General features: G+C 30.7%; 1 long non-coding RNA gene across 1 annotated transcript; it reads left to right on the forward strand.

The window, feature by feature from the left end:
* The first annotated feature begins 5,946 nt into the window (after nt 1–5,946).
* Nucleotides 5,947–6,338, forward strand: LOC149229539 (uncharacterized). Its single transcript, XR_016247295.1, has 2 exons — nt 5,947–6,014; nt 6,265–6,338. It is a non-coding gene; the product is annotated as an uncharacterized LOC149229539 (long non-coding RNA).
* Nucleotides 6,339–7,445: the final 1,107 nt, after the last annotated feature.

Here is a 7,445-nt window from a genome sequence, read left to right on the forward strand (position 1 = left end):
TTATTAATCAATGGGTTTTTATTCCTACGTTATATAATATTATTCATACAGTTTATAATATTAATCCTAGGTTTTAATATAAATCACTTGGGTTTAAAACCATTGTCAACGATGCTCAACCATGGTCAAATGTCACATTGTGAGAAATATTGTCTCAATATGAAAATAAACCATGGTATACCATGGTCAACCATGGTTCAACATCGCATTGTGATAGAGATAGTCTCAATATGAAAATCAAACATGGTAAACCATGGTCAACCATGTTCATTTTATGGTTTATAATATTTAGCTAAGGGTTTATATACCTTTGGTTTATAATATTTATCCCTTGGGTTTAATATTATTCACTTAGGTTTATAATCCATTGTTTTTTAGTATTAATCCATTTGGTTTATTATTCCCTATGGTTTATAATATCAATAACCCTTAGGTTTATTAATATAATGGTTCTTATTCCTAGGGTTTCATATTATTACTAAGGTTTATAATATTAATATTTGGGTCTAATATAAATCCCCTTGGTTTATAAGCATGGTCAAACATGGCCCAATGTCACATTGTAAGAAATATTTTCTCAATGTTAAAATCAACCTTGGTCTAACGTTGCATCATGACAAAGATTGTGTGCATATGAAAATCGGTCATTTTTCAACCATGGTAGAAAATAACATTGTGACAAATATTGTCTCAATACGAAAATCAACCATGGTCAACCATGACAATTCTGGGGCTTACAATATTTATCTTAAGGTTTAAATACCTTGGGTTTATAATATTAATACCTCCAACATCACATTGCGACAAAGATTTTCTCAATATGAAAATCAACCATGGTCTAGTGCTACATTGTGACAAATATTGTATGCATATGAAAATCAATCATGGTAAACCATGGTCAACCATGGTGCAACGTCACATTGTGACAAAGATTTTTCAATATGAAAATCAACCATGGTCAACCATGATGATTTTAGGGTTTACAATATTTATCTTAGGGTTTATATACCAATGGGTTTATAGTAATTCCTTGGGTCTAATATTATTTCTTTGGGTTAATAATCCCTTGGGTTTTTAGTATTAATCACTTGGGTTTATTATTCTCATGGGTTTATAATAACAATCTCTTGTGTTTATATTCATAGTAAACTATATTCCTAGGGTGTAATATTTTTCATAAGGTTTATAATATTAATCATTAGGTTTAATATAAATCCCTTGGGTTTAATTAATTAAATTGAGTTTACAATGTTCATCCCTTGCGTTTAATATTATGGTCTTGGTCTCATAGTCCCTTGGTGTTTTAAACGTGAAGGGACTTTATAGTAAACCATGTTTATAGGTTTTATAACATTTATTTCAGGGTTTATAGACCTTAAGTTTATAATATTAATCCCTTGAGTTTAATATTATTCCCTTCGGTTTATAAAATATTGGGGCTTTATAATTAATCCCTTCGATTTATTAATCTAAGGGTTTTTATTCCTCAGGTATAATATTATTCACATACTTTATAATATTAATCGTTGCATTTAATATAAATCCATTGGGTTTATAAGCTTGTTCAACGATGCTCAACCATCGTCCAACATCACATTGTAACAAATATTGTCTCAATATGAAAATCAATTATGGTCTACCATGGTCAACCATGGTCCAACATCAAATTGTGACAAAGATGTCTTCAATATGAAAATCAAGCATGGTAAACCATGGCTAACCATGTTTATTTTAGGGTTTATGATATTTATCTTAGGTTTTATATACCTTGGGTTTATAATATTTATCCCTTGGATTTATTAATCTAATGATTAATTTATATGATTGTTAATTTAGTAATGTAGTCGGGTTTATAATATTAACAATCCCTAGGGTTTATTAATCCCCTCAGTTTATAATATTAATAATTTTGTAGGTTCATAGATCCCTTGAGTTTAAAATATTAATTCATGGGTTTATAAATCCATTGTCTTTTTAATATTAATCGTTTTGGTTTCTTGAACACTTTGGCTTATAATATTTATCCCTTCGGTTTACTAATTCCTTGGGTTTATAATATTAAACCCTTGAGTTTATTAGCCCATTGGGTTTATAATATTAATAATTCCTTGGGTTTGTTGATCGCTTAGGTTTATAATATTTATCCCTTGGGTTTACTAATTCCTTGGGTTTATAATATCAAACCCTTGAGTTTATAATATTAATGGTTCCTTCGGTTTATAATGTAATCTCTTGCGTTTATAATATTAATAATCCCTTGAGTTTAAAGTATTAATTCCTAGGGTTTATTAATTTCTTGGGTTTTTAATATTTATCTCTTTGGTTTAATATTTATCCCTTGGGTTTACTAGTTTGTTAGGTTTATATTATTAATAATCTCATGCATTTATTTATCTCGTAGGTTTAAAATGTTAATTGTTAGGCTTTATTAATCTCATCCATTATTAATATTGGTTCCTTGGGTTTGTTGATACTCTATGTTTATAATTCATTGGGTTTACTAATTCATTGGGTTCATAATGTTAAACCCTTAAGTTTATAGATCATTTTGGTTTATAATATTCATAGTTCCTTGATTTTATAATTTAATTCCTTGAGTTTATTAATTTATTGGGTTTAAAAGATTAATTCCTTAGGGATTTTAATATCTTGAGATCAAGATTTAAAACAAAAGGGATTAATAAGCCCTAAAAATTATAATACTAAACCTTAAAGTTTAAATTTTATAATATATTATTATTACATACTATATTATTAAATATAATATATATATATATATATATATATTATATTATTATATTATATTAAATTGTTATATATATTTTATTTCCAATTAATAATATAATATATTTTGGTTTACTATATAATTTATATATAGTTAATATTATTAATATACTAGTAAATATATAAAATATATTGACAATTAAATTAATAAATATATAATAATTATTGATATTAACATAATGGTGAGAGATAAATACATTTATAATAACTAAATGTTATTATTATGTTATATGTGAATTATATTATAGTTTTAAATATAACTATTAATATATTAGCAAAATTTTATGTAATAATTAATATTATATTAATATACAAAATAATGTTAATATAATGAATATAATTATATAAATAAAAAATAATATGGCTATTATTATTTATATAGTTATTAATAATGAGAAATAATTAGCTTTTAAAAAAATACATCTAACAATTATTAATGTGGTGAGTGGTGGATATATGTCTATCGGCATATATTTGCATATATTAATCATATTGTTAAATATGGTTGTAGATGTGTTTCAAATAAGCCTACCCACATATATCAAGCACATTGGTAAATGTGGTTGTACTCGTATTAATATATGTTATTAATTATAATGATAATAATAATATTTTTATTATAATAGTTGGTTTTTGTAATATTAATTCTATTATTATATATTTATTAATAGTAGATACAAATGAAACCTTCAACTTATATCAATCACATTAATATTTTTAATATAATTATGTTAGTTTAGATAAAAACTAAAGTGCTAACAATTTATTTAATATAAAACAGTAAGTTATGGAAAAAAATAATACCATACTAAAAAAATGAATTTTTAAAATTATATAATAAATTTATATTATATTTTTGAATAACTACTTCAAACTATTAATACAACAATACTAGTAAATGTGATTGATATTCAAATGTCAAATTGTTCCTTAAAAAAACGCACTAGAAACAAGACAACACCGAAAAGCCCATTTTCTACGTCCTTTTCATTCTTCATGTCAGCGCTCAGAAATTTATCTTTCATTAACCGTTTGGGAGGTGGATTGGGCCGCATATCTTCAACAATGCACATGGAAGAATGTATAACGAGGATCTGAGAAATTACGCTAATATTCCGAGACATGGAATCTACACTTCTATCGAAAGCCCATCGTGTCATTGCAAGTGCCAATTTAGACAGTCGGGATAGACAGAGAATGATTTGTGGCATTGGCCTTTACATTAAGCAGTTGTCTATAATGCGACTTTTTGGAAGCCTTTCCGGTGGGTTTTTCCAGTCAAGCAGCAATCTATTGGAATGGCAAGTTTGATAGCTAATTTCTGCACAATCAAAGGGTCCCAGGGGTTTTTCAGGGCGCTGAATCCAGATATGCAGTTAAAAAACCATTCTAACTGCAACAAATCAAATCAAGATTTAACCTCAATTTCTTCCGCCGGATTCGGTCACCGAAATCTCCAAAAAAATAACATTATACACAACTCCTTACATTAATGTATTTTCCATCCTCTCCCATTTGTTTGATGAAACTATAGTTTTCATAACGCAAATAGCATAAATCATTCCAACGCCAATCCCACAAAGACTTTAAATGTTAAAGTTACCAATTTGGAACAATTGTAACATTGGCCCATTGTTGTATCTACCCTGCATTGGAGCAGGCCATATATTCGGCCCGGGGTCTGGCCATACACGCTAGTGTTGAAACCAGTTTGCAGCGTTTGTTGAACAAGATGAGTGAAGACCGTCTCCACATTGCTCTCAAACTCACTGCTAATCATAACAAGGGTTCAATGCGTATAATATAGACATAAATAGATGGTCATGGTTGAATGCACAGTAACTCGGTTAAGTTATCGGTGTATAGGAAAAGCACTGTGTTGAAAATGGCCCTGTGTGGCACAACTTGTGCTGAGTGATAAGGACCACCCACAGGCATAGTGGTATATGTATATACAGGGCTTCGGACGGAGTTTGATTCTCCTATAAAAACATGAAAAAGCTACAAGCATCCAGTCAGGACAACAGTATAGGCACCCTAAGAAACCACTTACAGAGAGCTACAGCTGCATCGTATTGCTAACTACATCGTACCGGGGAAATAAAAGAAAATCAATATGCTGGGGGCTTATAGATCAAAACCCCCGCTCACCCTCCATGAAGAAATCACTTTCACTCAATCCCCCACCCACCGTGCAACCAAATCCATTATGGTTAAATCATAAATGTGACTATTATATTTTCAGTTATATAATTGAATGTTTTATTTTATGTTTGTCTTTATTTTTTCTCCAAATTCTGTTTCTAGTTTTGTAGTAGGTTTTAGTTTCATTTTTGGTTTTTAGTAGTTTTTAAGTTTCTTTTTAGTTTTTGGTAATATAGTAGAAACTCCTGTATATCAACCACATTTAATATAACTATGCTAGTTATATATAAATAAGAATATATTAAAAATTTATATAAAAAAAATATTAAATAATTATCTAAACCTAAACATAATATCATTAAAGATGTGGAAAAAAAATAAAAACAAATTTACACTATATAAATTTACATATTTAAAAACATATATAAATTTAAATTTATTAGATAATCTAATTCAATTTAAACTTCCATAAAAACACATTAATAATCTGTAAGTTTAACTCCATATAAAATTTAAAAACATAAAAATTATAAAATATTGAGTGTATTAAAAACAAATTTATATTCTAAGTTAATTGTATTAAAAACATAAATTTATATTTACGTCGTAAGGCGTTTCCCTCTGAAACCCATCCCCTCTTTGCCTACCTGTCATCCTTGGACACTGTAGGATTAAATGTTAGACGATTACAAAAACTTAGACCGTAGATCAATCCCTCCGAACCGTTGAGTTCCCATTTACTTTGAAGTGCGATCAATCCCTCCGAACCGTTGAGCTCCCATTTACTTTGAAGTGCGATCAATCTCCTTGGAAGTGTTAATCACATTCCATTTTCTGATCTTCAATACCAGTAGGCAGGAATTGACAGGAAGATCATCATTGTGGTGGGATATGCAGCGTTATCCCCTGCCTCCTCCTTTCGATCCTTTCATCGTTACTTTCATAGACTCTGCTTTACTTCACAAATTTAACATCATCTATGTTAATGGAGCGCGCGATGGCTGCAGATCCCTGAATGGCTGTATCCAAAGGAAGACAGAGAAAACAAGATTCTCCTGTATGCCTGCCGAAACTGCGATCATCAGGTCAGTTATAAGACAAGCTTTTACCTTGCTATGGTGTGGCTTACCCAGACTTTAGAGGTTTGACATTAAATGAAATGTTGGCATTGATTTTTTTTTATTGCGTCTTCCCCTGTTTGGAGTGTTATTATGCAATTTAGCCAGCTTACGACATTCGCCCCGCATGAGCTAGTACAGTAGGGGCGAAACGCGGATTTAGGTATTTGAGTTTTGGTGGAATAAAAGACTCACACCTTTGTGGGATTTTGTGTAGGAGATTGCAGAAAACAATTGTGTGTACAGAAATGAGATTCATCATGCGGCAGGTGAGCGCACACAGATTTTACAGGACGTGGCTTCAGATCCCACACTTCCACGCACTAAAACCGTGCGATGTGTTGTGTGCAATCACGGGGAGGCTGTATTCTTCCAGGTCAGCCTGTTTAGCACATATCTTCTTTCTTTGCCCTTTTATTCGAAGAGCTCAGAGATATTGCATGTTACAGAAACATCAAGTAGCCGAAGAGATTGAATATCTGTTTGTCATAGGTTTCAGCCCCTAGGTTGATGTTAAAACATCCATTGTCTTTTCATCATGGTTTTCTAATTGCATATCTCACTACTACAATGGCATATCCATGCCGGGAATTTTGTTTCATATTAATACTGTCCTTGACTTCCTTCTGGCTTAGCCAGGGTTAACATAATGGAACTAGCTCTAGTGGTGTATTTGGCAGGATAAAGTTGCTAGCTTTTCTTACTTCAGAAACCTAAGGGTTGCAACACATGGTATGGTGGTGGATATATTGGGAAATAACCAATTTGTTGGTGGAAATAATTTCGTTGGAAGACTACCATCGATCTGGAAGACTCGGGATTTCGAATCAGCAGGTTATGGCAATATAGTGATCATTTGTTATATCTCTTGATTGTGTGTATCAATCTATTATAGGCCTGGATTCTGGATTCTGTGTATTAATCTATTATATGTCTTGATTCTGTGTATTAAGATGAAAAAATTGAGGATATCCTGAATTATGTTCTGGAAAAAAGAAGAGGGTTCAATTAAAATGTCTGGAGGCCTTATGATTTGTAGGTGAGGTTGCAGCGTTTTGTTTTGACTTTACTCATTTTTTTAAAGGTTAGAATCAAGACATATAACATATGAACACAGTATTACCATTATCTGAATTATGTGCTGGAAATATAGCAGATGAACACAGTATTACCATAATCTGAATTATGTGCTGGAAAAAGGAGGGTTAAATTATTCCTTCATTGAAATGTTTGGAGGCCTTATCATTTACAGGCGGCGTTGCAGCGTTTTGCTTTTTGGGAATCTGGCCTTTGATTTTCTCCATTTACCTCTTCTTTTGAATTTGTCAACAACTTTTCAATTTATTTTTGAAATTTCATTTTGTGGTCATTGAATTCTGTGTTCTTTGCAGGTTGAGA

Source organism: Pinus tabuliformis, chromosome J, assembly GCF_031772625.1.
Source record: "Pinus tabuliformis cultivar Carrire ecotype Pingquan chromosome J, CPIR1, whole genome shotgun sequence".
NCBI lineage: Eukaryota > Viridiplantae > Streptophyta > Pinopsida > Pinales > Pinaceae > Pinus > Pinus tabuliformis.